Source organism: Amblyomma americanum, chromosome 9, assembly GCF_052857255.1.
Source record: "Amblyomma americanum isolate KBUSLIRL-KWMA chromosome 9, ASM5285725v1, whole genome shotgun sequence".
NCBI classification, from domain to species: Eukaryota; Metazoa; Arthropoda; class Arachnida; order Ixodida; family Ixodidae; genus Amblyomma; species Amblyomma americanum.
This window is the reverse complement of record NC_135505.1, coordinates 99,671,847-99,685,129: the sequence shown is the minus strand read 5'-3', so window position 1 is coordinate 99,685,129 and position 13,283 is coordinate 99,671,847. Positions and strand designations below refer to the sequence as shown.

The 13,283-nt window shown below is 48.9% G+C and overlaps 1 long non-coding RNA gene across 1 annotated transcript in view; it reads right to left on the bottom strand.

The window, feature by feature from the left end:
• Positions 1–13,283, bottom strand: part of LOC144105643 (uncharacterized) — a 76,015-nt gene that overhangs the window by 17,261 nt on the left and 45,471 nt on the right. The window lies entirely within an intron of this gene.

Genomic DNA, 13,283 nt, shown 5'->3' with positions numbered 1-13,283 from the left:
CAGAAGGATCTTCTGTCGGACCTCTTGGCAGACTTTGCGGACTGTTTCGTTACGTGTTCTAAGGTCGGCTGCACTCCACTCGCCAAACACCGTATCATCACTGATGCGACTACGCGACCCGTCTGCCAGCGCCCCTACCGTGTTTCGTAGATGGAGCGAGAAGCCAATCAAAATCATGTTGCCGAAATGCTTGCGGACGATGTCATTCAGCCGTCCACCAGCCCATGGGCATCGCCTGTGGTTCTTGTAAAAAAAAGGACAACACTCTGCGTTTCCGTGTTGACTATCGAAAACTTAATAACGTGACCAAAAAGGACAATACCCACTGCACAGGATAGACGACGCGCTCGACCGATTGCGAGACGCCCGATACTTCTCGTTTTTAGATCTCAAAAGTGGGTACTGGCAGATCGAAGTGGACGAAAGAGACAAGGAGAAGACAGCTTTCGTGACGCGCGACGGCCTCTATGAGTTTAAGGTGCTCCCATTTGGTCTGTGCTCAGCACCGGCTACGTTCCAACGCATGATGAACACCGTTCTCTCCGGCTTGAAGTGGCAGTCCTGCCTGGCGTACCTGGATGATGTCGTTTTATTTTCGACTATGTTTGACCAACACTTGGAGCGGTTGCGCATTGTGCTACAAGAACTCAAATCCGCACAATTCACCATCAAAGTTGAGAAATGCAATTTTGGCTTTGAAGAACTTCGCTTTCTTGGTCACGTTGTCAGCGCACAAGGTGTTCGCCCGGACCCTGACAAGACCGCTGCCATCTCAGGTTTTCCACGCCCAAGTGCCAAGAAGGCCGTTTGCCGGTTTTAGGGTCTGTGCTCGTATTATCGACGCTTTGTTCAAGATTTCTCGCGAATCGCCGAACCGTTAATCTCACTGACTCGAGACGACACGCCCTTCGTGTGGAGAAGCGACCCAGAGGCTGCACTTGTCGAGCTTCGCAACTGTCTGCAACGATCTCCGATACTCGCCTATTTCGATGAGTGTGCTGCCACGGACATCCACGCTGATGCGAGCAATGTCGTCCTTGGTGCGGTACTGATCCAGTGGCAAGAGGGTGCAGAACGGGTCATCAGTTACGCCAGCCGTACTCTTACGCGTGCCGCGACCAATTATTCTACGACGAAGAAAGAGTGCGTTGCAGTGATATGGGCCATCAGCAAGATCCGGCCGTACCTCTACGGGTGACCCTTCCGTGTGGTAAGCGACCACCACTCCTTATGCTGGCTGGCGAGCCTCAAAGACCCCTCGGGACGCTTGGCTAGATGGAGCTTACGCTTGCAAGAATACGACTTAACCGTCGTCTACAAGTCGGGCCGTAAGCATCAGGATGGGATTGTTTGTCGCGTGCGCCTATCACAATCGGTCACGAGGAACCCGCCGATGATTTTCCTTTTCTGGGCGCTATTAGTACCACCCAAATGGCACAGCTTCAGCGGGCGGACTAGGAGTTCGCGCCGCTCATCGATTACCTCGAAGGCGCCGACGCTCGCATCCCGCATGTTTTTCGTCGCGGGCTCCACACCTTCACTTTACAATCTGGTGTTCTCTACAAGCGCAACTTTTCCAGCAACAGAGAAGCGTTCCTGCTTGTTGTACCATCAGAGCTGCGGCCAGAGACTTTAATTCCCTGTCATGATGCACCTTCCGCCGGCTACCTTGAAGTAAGTCGTACACTCGCGCGCGTTCAGCAGAAGTATTATTGGCCCAGGTTACTCCCATCAGCGCGGGCCTACGTAAAGACATGCCGCGACTGCCAACGTCGTAAGTCTCCTCCGTTGAAACCAGCCGGATTTCTTCACCCCGTCGAACCACCGAAGACTCCTTTTCACTATGTGGGCATTAACCTCCTTGGCCCTTTTCTGATGTGTTCATCTGGAAAGCGTTGGATCGTCGTTGTCACCGATTACCGGACACGGTACGCTGAGACCACGTCTCATGTCAAAGCCACTGCTGCTGTAGTGGCGCAGTTTTTCGTACACAACATTGTCCTCCGTCATGGAGCCCGGCTGTTGTTGTTACTGACAGGGGAACTGCTTTCACTGCCCGCTTAACCCGGTCCGTGATGACTGTGACGCACACCAGCCATCGACGTGCTACGGCCTATCACCCACAGACAAACGGGTTGGTAGAGCTGCTCAACGCTCTCTAGCCGACATGCTTTCTATTTATGTTGACGTCGAGCATCGAACTTGGGATACCATTCTTTCGTACATAACGTTTGCCTACAACACCGCCCTGCGGGAGACAACCCGACTTCCCCCGTTTCAGCTTGTCTTCGGTCGGGAAGTGACCACTCCGTTGCATGCTATGTTGCCCGTTGGCCCCTACTGTGACTTTGACGCTGACCTCGACGCACACACCTTCGTTCAGCGTGCTGAGGAAGCGCGGCAATTGGCATGCCTGCGAATTAACCGCCAACAGGAGACTGACGCCGCTAGGTACAACTTCAGACGCCGCTTCGTCAGTTACGCGCCTGGCGACTTGGTGTGGGTGTGGACACCTGTTCGTCACCGCGGCCTTTCTGAAAAGTTGCTGCGCAGATACTTCGGCCCTTACAAAGTAGTGCGTCGCGTCAGTGATGTGACGTATGCAGTTACTCCCGTCCAAGCTGCTTGCTCATCGCGCCGGTCGCACCGTACTGAAGTCGTGCACATTGTTCGCATGAAGACTTACCACGACGGACTCCCTGACTGAACAGCGGTTCACTGCAGCTGTATCTTGCTGATATTTCTCTCCTAGCCGCATCGTGGCGATGCTGCAGAAGAGGGGGCAGTGATACGTGCCACTGTGGAAGAAGAAGAAAAAGCGTCTGCATCCGTGGAGAAAGAAGATGTTGCTCTCCCGCTCGCGCGCTCACACCACTTAGGGACCGCCACAGTTTTACGTTTCGTCTCCTGAGGTTCTCCTTCGAATTTCTTGTAACAATATCAACAACGTATTGAAGATTATGTCCGATGACGAGTTCCAATGTAGCTCACCTGGAATCCGTCAACAGACGTCGATGTTACCCAACTTTGCCAAAGCTAACGCTTTCTAAAGAAGCAGCGGGCTTCTACTCTCTCTCACGGCGTCCACGACGAATCGCTTCCTGCGGCACTGGTTTACAGTCTCGCTTATCACCCGACCTCACTGCATCCCAAGATCAAAGACGTTATATGGGAAGGTATCGAACACCAACTGTTACTCCTTCCCGTGTGTGGATACTCGGCGCCATTCCACGATCTCATTCTTCATCGCGCAATTAAGAACAAGGTCACTGACCTTTTGCACTCCAGCCTAGCCCTCCAGCCGCCTGCAACCGCCTTACTCAAATACGCTGACGTTGCCGCCAGACCACGGCACCCTGATGCCTGCATCTGCCCCTGCGTCTGTCGTGCTGCTGCCACCACTGCCTGCGCCTCCGCGTCGTAGCACGCCGGCTGCACGCCCGTATAGCTACAATTCTCCCCTTTCGCTACCTATTTCCTCAGGCCCACTAACAGCCGCAGTTACGGAAGGAAAAATATCGCTTCTAGCAAACTGTCCAGTTCCTCCGTCTTCCCCCGCCAAGGTTGTCGAAGTATTTGTCGATGGCGTCGCCATTCTCGCCATTGTGGACAGGGACAATGCTGTCTGTTATTTGCACTGCCCTTTGCCGCAGACGGCGAAGCGTGACGACGCCAGTTTCATATTTTCTTCTCCGCACTGCCATCTCGCATCACATCCAACCTCTGGCAGAGTACACAGTTCGCCTTGTTATCCAAGGAGAGGGCTGAGTCGGGCTGGTTGGTTCGTGTTGATACAGCTCTGATAGACGGGACGGAAGAGGAGAGACAGACACATGAGCCGGTGTGTTTGTCTCCTTTTCCGTCTCGTCCGTCAGTGCTGTCTCGTCGTACTGCTCGCCTTATCCACGGCGTTTTGTACAGCACCGGATTTCACGTGATGTTCCCATATCATTTTGGGCTGTGAGTTTCAACTTTCACCATGTGATCATTGACTGTGCCCTTGTAAGCGTTGATTTGTTTCCGCTGTGCCCAGCCCTCCAGTCGGACACCTGTCTCTGCACATGTAAAATGAGGTCGATGAAGATAATGACATTCTAGCCTTCTCTGCTGCTCATGTGCATCTCTAGTGCACAGGTTTTTCGACCCACAGTTCTCTTCAATGAGACTGATGCTGGAGCCAGTCGGCACTGATTCCTCCTTCCTTCCGCTCTTCTGAATGTGCGATGGCAAGAGGGAACTTTATTTCACAAATATTTTTACTGCCTGCCGGAGTCCCTCTGTGGCGAATGCCTGGGGCATGTAGAATCACTCAAGCACGTTTTTAATCACTCCGTTTTGACGAATCTGCCTCTCTCCTCATAGATTACATTGATTTTTTCCTGATGCTGTGCGAAACCAAGACTCTCTTTCTGTTTTTTCCCGTTACATCGATGCCAGCCTTTAGCCACCCAACGCAGTCATCTCGCCGCAGTTATTCTGTGCTTCCGTGTGTCCTTCGACTCGCCGCACACCTCTCTGGGCCGCACTACTGTTGTTACTGACTGCATTGATAGCTGTGCGCATGTGCTTTTGCGCCAGCGCCTGTATCGCGTGCCGGCCACTGAACGTAACGTAATTATGAAAGAAGTGAATAACATGCTTGAGCGCGTCGTCATCCCGCCTTCCCAGAGCTCCTGAGTATCCCCGTTGTTATTGTTAGGAATAAGGACGGATCCATTCGCTTCTGTGATATGCGCTCCGGCCACAGGAATGTGCCCATGGATGCTGCTGACGGGCAGAAAACGGCCTTTCATACGCCCGACAGCTTCTAAGAATTCACCGTGATGCCGTTCGGTTTTTAGCAATGCACCGGGTACATTAGAGTGCTTGATAGACAATTCTCAGCGTTCTCTGGGAAGTCCTGCGTGTAGACCATGTCACAATAGGGTGGAACACCGTGATACACTGTTATGCTTGTCTGAAGTAGCCGGCAACCTGTACACGGGAAAGAAAGGTGTAGACATTTTTTAGGAATCCGCTTTGAAGAGCTGCGGAAAATTTATATGTGGCTTGCGGCTAACAGGAAAGCGGGTTTATATCAACAGCTTCCGGCGCATACCTTGCAATGAGTTCGCAGAATTGTTTGTGTAAAACCACAAAAGAAATAATACTGCTACAGCATTTTTGATGCCATGACCTCGTACCCATTATCTCAATGACATGGCGACCGAAGCAAAAGTAACGGGTGCAGAAAGCAAGGGTAGAAGTGTGAGTTCACAAGCTGTTGCACACCTGAAAACATCCAAAGTGCGTAGCCGCTGACACAGTTATTTGATATTCGGACACAGTTATTTGATAGGCGCGCCCGCGGATTTGCCGAATACACATGCCAGAAACGGCCCAGGACACTGGAGGGGAGGAATTCCCGCTAGTTTGGAACACTTTTTTGTGTTCCAGCAGCCGTCGGAGCACCCCGCCACAAGTGTTTGTCATCACAATTGCGCGAAGCATAATTACACACAGAATATAACAGAAAGAAACCATACACGCGTATACTTAAGTCTTGTCAACTTCTGACAATGGCGCAACGATTGCATACAAATTCCTGAGAGCTGGAGGATAACGAGCACATAAACAGAGAATAATCGCGAGCGGCCAGATAGCGTCTAAAAACCATACGCTAGATACCAATCCCAAGCCAACAGGTCAATGATAACGCCTACTCTCTTACTGGCGATTGACAAAACAGGAATTTTACACTAAGATATAAAAAGGCGCTTCCTTTTCCGCGTAAACATGCAACGACACGTCTCGCCTAAACATATCTCTGGTTGCAGAGCAGTCGACGCGCCTACTAGAGTGAGAAAGAACGGTATAGTGGTCCATGTGTACTAGGCGGCGAAGTTTCTTTAAAATCCTCATATGGTTATAGGTTTGGGGTCCATATAATCACCAGAAGTACCTGTCCTCTTTGTGTGCATCTGCATAGTTTTAAAACCGGTTTATAAATGATCTTGTATGCTCCTCACGACAAGAAACCGCCTATCCGAAAATGACTAGAGATACTTTGTCAAGGTATTGCAAAGTGAGAGACCTTGCATCTTCTGCAACGAAAATTCTTTTGCGAAATCGTCACGAAACATTTCATTTACTCACGTAACTGACGTATTGGTGTCCAATATTTAGTGGATTATCTCAAGAACGCATAGCAGAAGTTATCCCTACGGCAATTGATGCATTGACGCTCAGAAAGATGGCCATAGTGGTGTCTAGCTTCTTGAAACGCCAGGAGGAGCACTGGAACCAGCCGTGTCGTGGCTAGAAGTTTATGCAGATATGCGGTGGTTATATTGTTCTCCCGTAGTTTAGTTGATAAGTGAGGTGCGCTAAGCTAAATCCCAGACTACACTTTCTTCGGCGGTCTACTTTACTAAATGCATACTTTGCGACTTTTCACTTCGTGATTTTTTATAAAGATCCAGGAACAGGCGAACCAGATGACACTGCTGTTGCGTTTTATCAGTAACATATACCTTGTGGGCATTAAAGTGCAAAAGTATGATAATAATGTAGGCCTTTTTAACTATTCATTTTTTTTACAAAGGGCGGTTAAATTTTTACAGGACGCACATTTCGCTTCAGGCAGAGGATAATAAATTTCTTATTCATTCGGCGAACCGCAATACGTAATTAATTGCGTGCTTTTTTTTCAGGAACGAATGTTAAAAATTTCTGAGTTCCCTGAAGATTCCTTTGAATTGGTTGAAATGATTATTTTCAGTGAGGTCAACTGCATTCTCAGCATTTGCAAAATGTTGATAGCAGTTTGAATACTACTTCGGAGTTCTCTAATAAACCACCCGTGTTTTATAGAGCTCGTGTGTGTCTCTCGTAGAAATTGAACATGGCTCACGGATCCTGTTCACCAGGAGATGTGGCCTTGACGGTGTTTTTTGCTAGAGCTTTTCAGCACTCTAGCTTTTCAGAAAAGTTGAGAATTCCTGTTCGCCTTTCTTGATCGCTGTTGTCGTGCTTAGCAAAATCGGGTACTAGAAAGCACATTGTGCAAACTTTGCTTTCAACAGTGAACAGCGAGTCGTCTGCGCATGCGGAATATTCAGAGGAGAATATAAGAGAAGCCCAGCATCAGCACTGCCATTTCATGAGCCGAATGCTTGCCATGCTGTCAAAAATAGTTCAAACAAATACTGTATTCACAACGACGGAGTGCAGCCTCATCTGACTGGCACTCAGCTCAAGCATCACCAGCACTTCGTGTTGGCAACTTCTACAGGGATTGTTGTAGGTACGAATTGCGCACAAAAGACACACACAGGAAAAAGCACGAGGGAGACAGAAAGAGCGCAAACTGTCAACTGGTGTTTATTAGATTCAGTGCCGCTTTTATAGGCAGTGTGCACACGTGCCTACGAAGAAGGGAAGGAGAAGAAAAGAAGGCACATCAACCCTGCGCGACAATCCATCAAAACCGCTCCAAAAAATTCTTTTCCGCGTTGTACAATGAAACGGAGGTGTCACTCACACAGTTATCACCTCTTGCCTTGATGTGGTATGCCTCTAGAAGTTCACGGGAAACTTTGTCATTACTCCTGCCCAGAATTCTGATATTACTTAGCAGTGGCTCACAACCCGTGCATGCAATGTAATGAGCAGGCAAATTTGCTCCTTCTCTATTCCTAATTGAACGCTGAAGCTCCCCTGCGCGTTCATTTACGCAGCGTCCTGTCTGGCCCACATACACGCGACCACACTTGAGCGGGATGAGATACACAACGCCCGTGGCGCATTTTACAAATTGTGCCGCATGCTTTATCACGCATGCTCTTTGTCGAGCGCCTTCCGCGCTGATCCTTGGGCACAACCCAGCTAGCTTGCGTGGCGCCGAAAACACCACAGGGACGCCATGCCTATTAGCCACTTTTTTATATTGTGGGCCACCTTGTGCATATACGGGACGACCGTAGTCTTTCTTCGCGGCAATCGCTCCTCTTTGTTGGCGCGGTTTCCTTTTTTTACCTTCCGAAGAAGGTTCTCGGCCACAGCTGAGATGACCTCGCAGGGGAAGCCGGCTGAAAGCAGCCTGTTTATCTGGTTATGAAAGCTGGTGTGCATTGCATGCGGGCATGACTTCGTCAGAGATGATTCCAGGCACGAGCTGACTATGGCTCTCTTAACTATCTTCGAGTGGGCAGAATCATAGGGAAGAAGCCCTTTCTGCGCTCTCGGTGCGTAATGCCAGCAGAAGTGATGCAATCCAATCTCTAGGTTGAGATCTAAAAATTGCAACGAACCATGGTTCGGAACTTCGTGCGTAAAATTCAAACCTTCCCATAACGTTTAAAAAGAGTTAAAATGCTATCCACTGAATGAGTGGGGGTCAAGGTTTTTTGTTTAGATAAAACAATTAGAAAATCGTCAACGTATCTAAATGCCTTAAGTACACCATGGTTACTAAACACCTGATTCAGGGATCGGTCAAAAGCGGCTAAAAAATATTGGAAACGGTCGGTGCAACGCAGGATCCAATGCAAATGCCTTGTCGTTGAATGTAAAAGTCATCGTTAAAAGAAATAAAAGTGGCTTGCAAATAAAATTCTAGCAAGGAAATAAAGCTGTCTGCTGGCACACCGGCTGAGTTTCGAAAACTTACTTCACCATTCCTTTGAAGGCAACAAACATATCATCAAGAGGCACGGAATAAAACAAATCCTCCACATCTACAGAGAATGCATAGCCTATAGGGGCGTTGGATTTCAAAAAGCGCACAACATCACCGGAGGTCTATGTGGGAAATCGGTCCTCAGCTTGTAACCCGCTCAGATGCTTGTGCAAATACTGGCTTATTAGGAACTTCCACGAACCCTTCTCACTAACAATTGCTCTGAACGGCACTGTGTCCTTGTGGGTCTTTGCAGTGAAGAAAACAGATAACGCTCTCTTCCTGCAATCAGTTATCGATCTTGCCAGCTTAGTTAAATCATCATCACTGCAAAGAGCCGCGGCCCTGCTCTTGATTCTTGTTGCACTGGGCTTCACGCGTACAAAGTTCTTAGGGATCGCTTGGACAGCCTTTTTGTTGAAAGCTTCTTCTCGTAAAACGACGAACCTTCCAGTCTTATCAGCCTGTAGCAACCGCAGGTTGTTTTTCCTGAAGAGACAACACTTCTGGTCGGGTCTTTGGTGCGTTTAGTGTTAACAGTTCTTGCTAGAGCTTCTACTCCTTCCAGGAGGCGCCTTTCACGATCTTCTTGTTCAACCTTGCTTGAAACACGCCGGTTAAGTGCTAGCAGGTCGTGAGCTGGGACCGTAGGCTCGTAGCTGTAATTTGGACCCTTGCTGAGTATACATGTAGCTTCTTCAGGTAACGCAACTTCTCCCAGGACTTGAAAACCTCTTCCCTGGATTGATTTGGGCGATGTTCTATCATAAGCCCGGACCTGGTGCAGGCACTGAGCTCACCTAAATTCAATCAACTGGGCAACAAATCTTCTGGCAGCACGTAGCTTGATTTCAGCTAGCCAGGCCTGGTCTAGGGCATAGCAAATCGTTCCCATGAGATCTTGGAACCTGCGCACTTGACGCCAGAGTTCCGATCTGAGGTACCTTCATATGCGTTTTAAAAGGCTCGCTCGCGGTTTTAGGAAGTCGAACATAGAACTTACATCTTCGGGTATGAGTCCCCTACGCAGGCAAAAGGCAAGGTACCTGGCCCGGCAAGTTGATCTGACGATGAGGTTGACACAGGAGTTGACTTGCAAAGGTGAAGGAGGAACATTCATGAAAGGGCCCTCTGTACTAGACAGGTAGTTAAGAAGAACTTCTTGTTGGGCGAGTTGGTGCATACTGTTGTAGGTACGAATTGCGCACAAAAGACACACACAGGAAAAAGCACGAGGGAGACTGAAAGAGCGCTAACTATCAACTGGTGTTTATCAGATTCAGTGCCGCTTTTAGAGGCAGTGGGAAGGGTTATGGGAAGGGTTTGAATTTTACGCACGAACTTCCGAACCATGGTTCGTTGCAATTTTTAGATCTCAACCTAGAGATTGGATTGCATCACTTCTGCTGGCATTACGCACCGAGAGCGCAGAAAGGGCTTCTTCCCTATGATTCGCCCACTCGAAGATAGTTAAGAGAGCCATAGTCAGCTCGTGCCTGGAATCATCTCTGACGAAGTCATGCCCGCATGCAATGCACACCAGCTTTCATAACCAGATAAACAGGCTGCTTTCAGCCGGCTTCCCCTGCGAGGTCATCTCAGCTGTGGCCGAGAACCTTCTTCGGAAGGTAAGAAAAGGAAACTGCGCCAACAAAGAGGAGCGATTGCCGCGAAGAAAGACTACGGTCGTCCCGTATATGCACAAGGTGGCCCACAATAAAAAAAAGTGGCTAATAGGCCTGGCGTCCCTGTGGTGTTTTCGGCGCCACGCAAGCTAGCTGGTTTGTGCCCAAGGATCAGCGCGGAAGGCGCTCGACAAAGAGCATGCGTGATAAAGCATGCGGCGCAATTTGTAAAATGCGTCAAGGGCGTTGTGTATCTCATCCCGCTCAAGTGTGGTCGCGTGTATGTGGGCCAGACAGTGCGCTGCGTAAATGAACGCGCAGGAGAGCATCAGCGTTCAATTAGGAATAGAGAAGGAGCAAATTTGCCTGCTCATTGCATTGCATGCACGGGTGGTGAGCCACTGCTAAGTTATATCAGAATTCTGGGCAGGAGCAATGACAAAGTTTCCCGTGAACTTCTAGAGGCATACCACATCAAGGCAAGAGGTGATAACTGTGTGAGTGAGAACTCCGTTTCATTGTACAACGCGGAAAAGAATTTTTTGGAGCGGTTTTGATGGATTGTCGCGCAGGGTTGATGTGCCTTCTTTTCTTCTCCTTCCCCTCTTCGTAGGCACGTGTGCACACTGCCTAAAAAAGCGGCACTGAATCTAATAAACACCAGTTGATAGTTTGGGCTCTTTCAGTCTCCCTCGTGCTTTTTCCTGTGTGTGTCTTTTGTGCGCAATTCGTACCTACCAACTCGTACCAACTCGCCCAACAAGAAGTCCTTCTTAACTTCTACAGGGATCATCATTTGTTTTCAATTTTGCAACCGCATAGATTTGAGAGGCACGCTGAGAAAAAGTTCTGCGCCATTGGTATTACAACTTAAAATAGAGTCAAAAGGAAATGAAATGTTCGGACTCCACTTGTTCACGCGGACACCTTCTGTTGCTTTAATAAGCGCTGCGCCAAATTATATACGCACAAAGAAGCCAACGCATGAACGGAAAAGTTAGTTCAGCGGTATGGAACGACTTACTCCTGGCTGACTTTATCATTTCCATTAAAAATTGCGGGATGAGGGGGAGGAGAGAATTAAGCTCCATCTTAAGGATATGAGGCTTTAGCGTTAACGGTTTAATGACCATATAAGCGGGATTGGTGAAAGGATGTGAGGTATCAGCGCTAACGGGCAAATGACCATATATGCGGGATTGGTCATTCTCGACTTGGCATTTATAAATCCATGGGAGCCCTAGTACCCCTGCTGGCGCAGTGGTGCAGCGGTTAAGCGATGCGCCACTGCGCTGCGACTGCAGGTGCTGCCACAGCTTATGCTTGTGCAACTGATGCTAGGCTTACCGAGCAACATCTCGCGGCCAATTATTATTTAGCTGCCACGGTGGGCAGTTTGCTCAATATACAGTGGACAGGTTGTGAAGACTCCACAAGGTGGCATGACCTCGGTGGCCAGTCTCGGTTGCTTCTCTGGGATTTTTCGCTCACAGCGCCGACGAGGTTGATTACGATGACGCCGGACCTTCTGCAGAACGGGGACCTCAACGCTCTCGCCTTAAAATGTGAGACTGCTCGAGTTTCTACACAACTTCTAAGAGATGCAAGAGCGAGTAGGTCTGGAGTAGCCCAGGAGGAGGAGTTAATTAATGCTACAGATCACTGATTGAAATGTTCTAGCTCCATCTCTACCGGAATTTCTTCTGGGACTCCCATGATACGGCGCCTTAGCGTACTGCAACGAAACGTCACTTTTGACAGAGCTTTAAAGAAGTATAGACACATAAGGTTTGTGGCATGATTTCTTTTATAAAATAATGCGGAAGACATTACCATTCATGAATTAGCATGCGGTATTCGCCTCCAACCACTGAATAATTTGTAATCAAATTTTTCTTTCATGTTACTTTGGTTTCGCTTTCAACAACTGATCGATGGCTGTAATGTCAATAAGTGGTTATTTGTCACGAGAAGGATGGAAAAACTGCGATATAATCGCTGCTTTGCCGTTTTAATTCACTACAGTGCTCAAGCCAGCCTTCTTCAAGAGCCATAATGACAGAAAATATAGAAGCATTGATTATATTGAACATTTTTTTATGCCTGACGTGACCTCTAACCACACTTTAACGTCGCTGCCATCGTTCGGCTGTTGAAACCGCATCCAAAAGTGCACGAGAAAGAAACTCGACTATAAATTAATTAGTGCTCGTCGGAGAATACAACCTATGTGTAATAACGATTTACACGTCATCAAAAAGGAGGAAACGCACACCAAAAATGTAGGTGTCTATACTCCTTTAAAGGCTTGTTGGGGTAGTTAAAAAACTTTATTTAGCGAAGGCCGAAAAGAAAAGAAAATGTTGATGCCGCCGCTCCGAGGGTGGCCTTCCGGTTACCGATCGTGGCCTCCATGTCATGCTTGGCGGCGACTTCCACTGCCCTGGTCGTAATCTGCACTTCAATATAGGGCTCCGAACTGGCCAAACCAGCCTCCCACAGCTGCGGACTGTTTAGGTGCCAAAAGACGGGGGAGGAAGCGCCAGACATGAATAAAGAACATGAGCACTGTCTTCTTGGGGGTGGCTGCAGAGCGTGCCTTCCGATGAAAAAGCACCGGTGGGAATAAGGGCAAGGCGGGCACGAGAGAGAAAATTGTGGGCCTGTAAATGGCGCAACGTGCTCTGTTGGAGTTTAGAGAGGGTCTTGTGAGAGGTAAGGATTGATAGGCGGGAGTTACGGTGATGAAGGGTGATGTCATGGAATGTGAGGAGGGAGTCACGCGTGTCGATCCCGCAGTGTAGAGGGCCAGCTCGGTCTGTCACCTCGCGATCGATGGAATTTGGCACCTCATTTCCAGGGTGCCCCGCGTGAGCCGGAACCCAGAGGAGTTGGAAAGGATGGAAAGGGGGGGGGGGAGCAGTGCTTAAGGATGCTGAGCGCAGAGGAGGAGATTCGACCCCTTGCAAATTTGTCGACCGCAGTCTAATTCGCTGTAG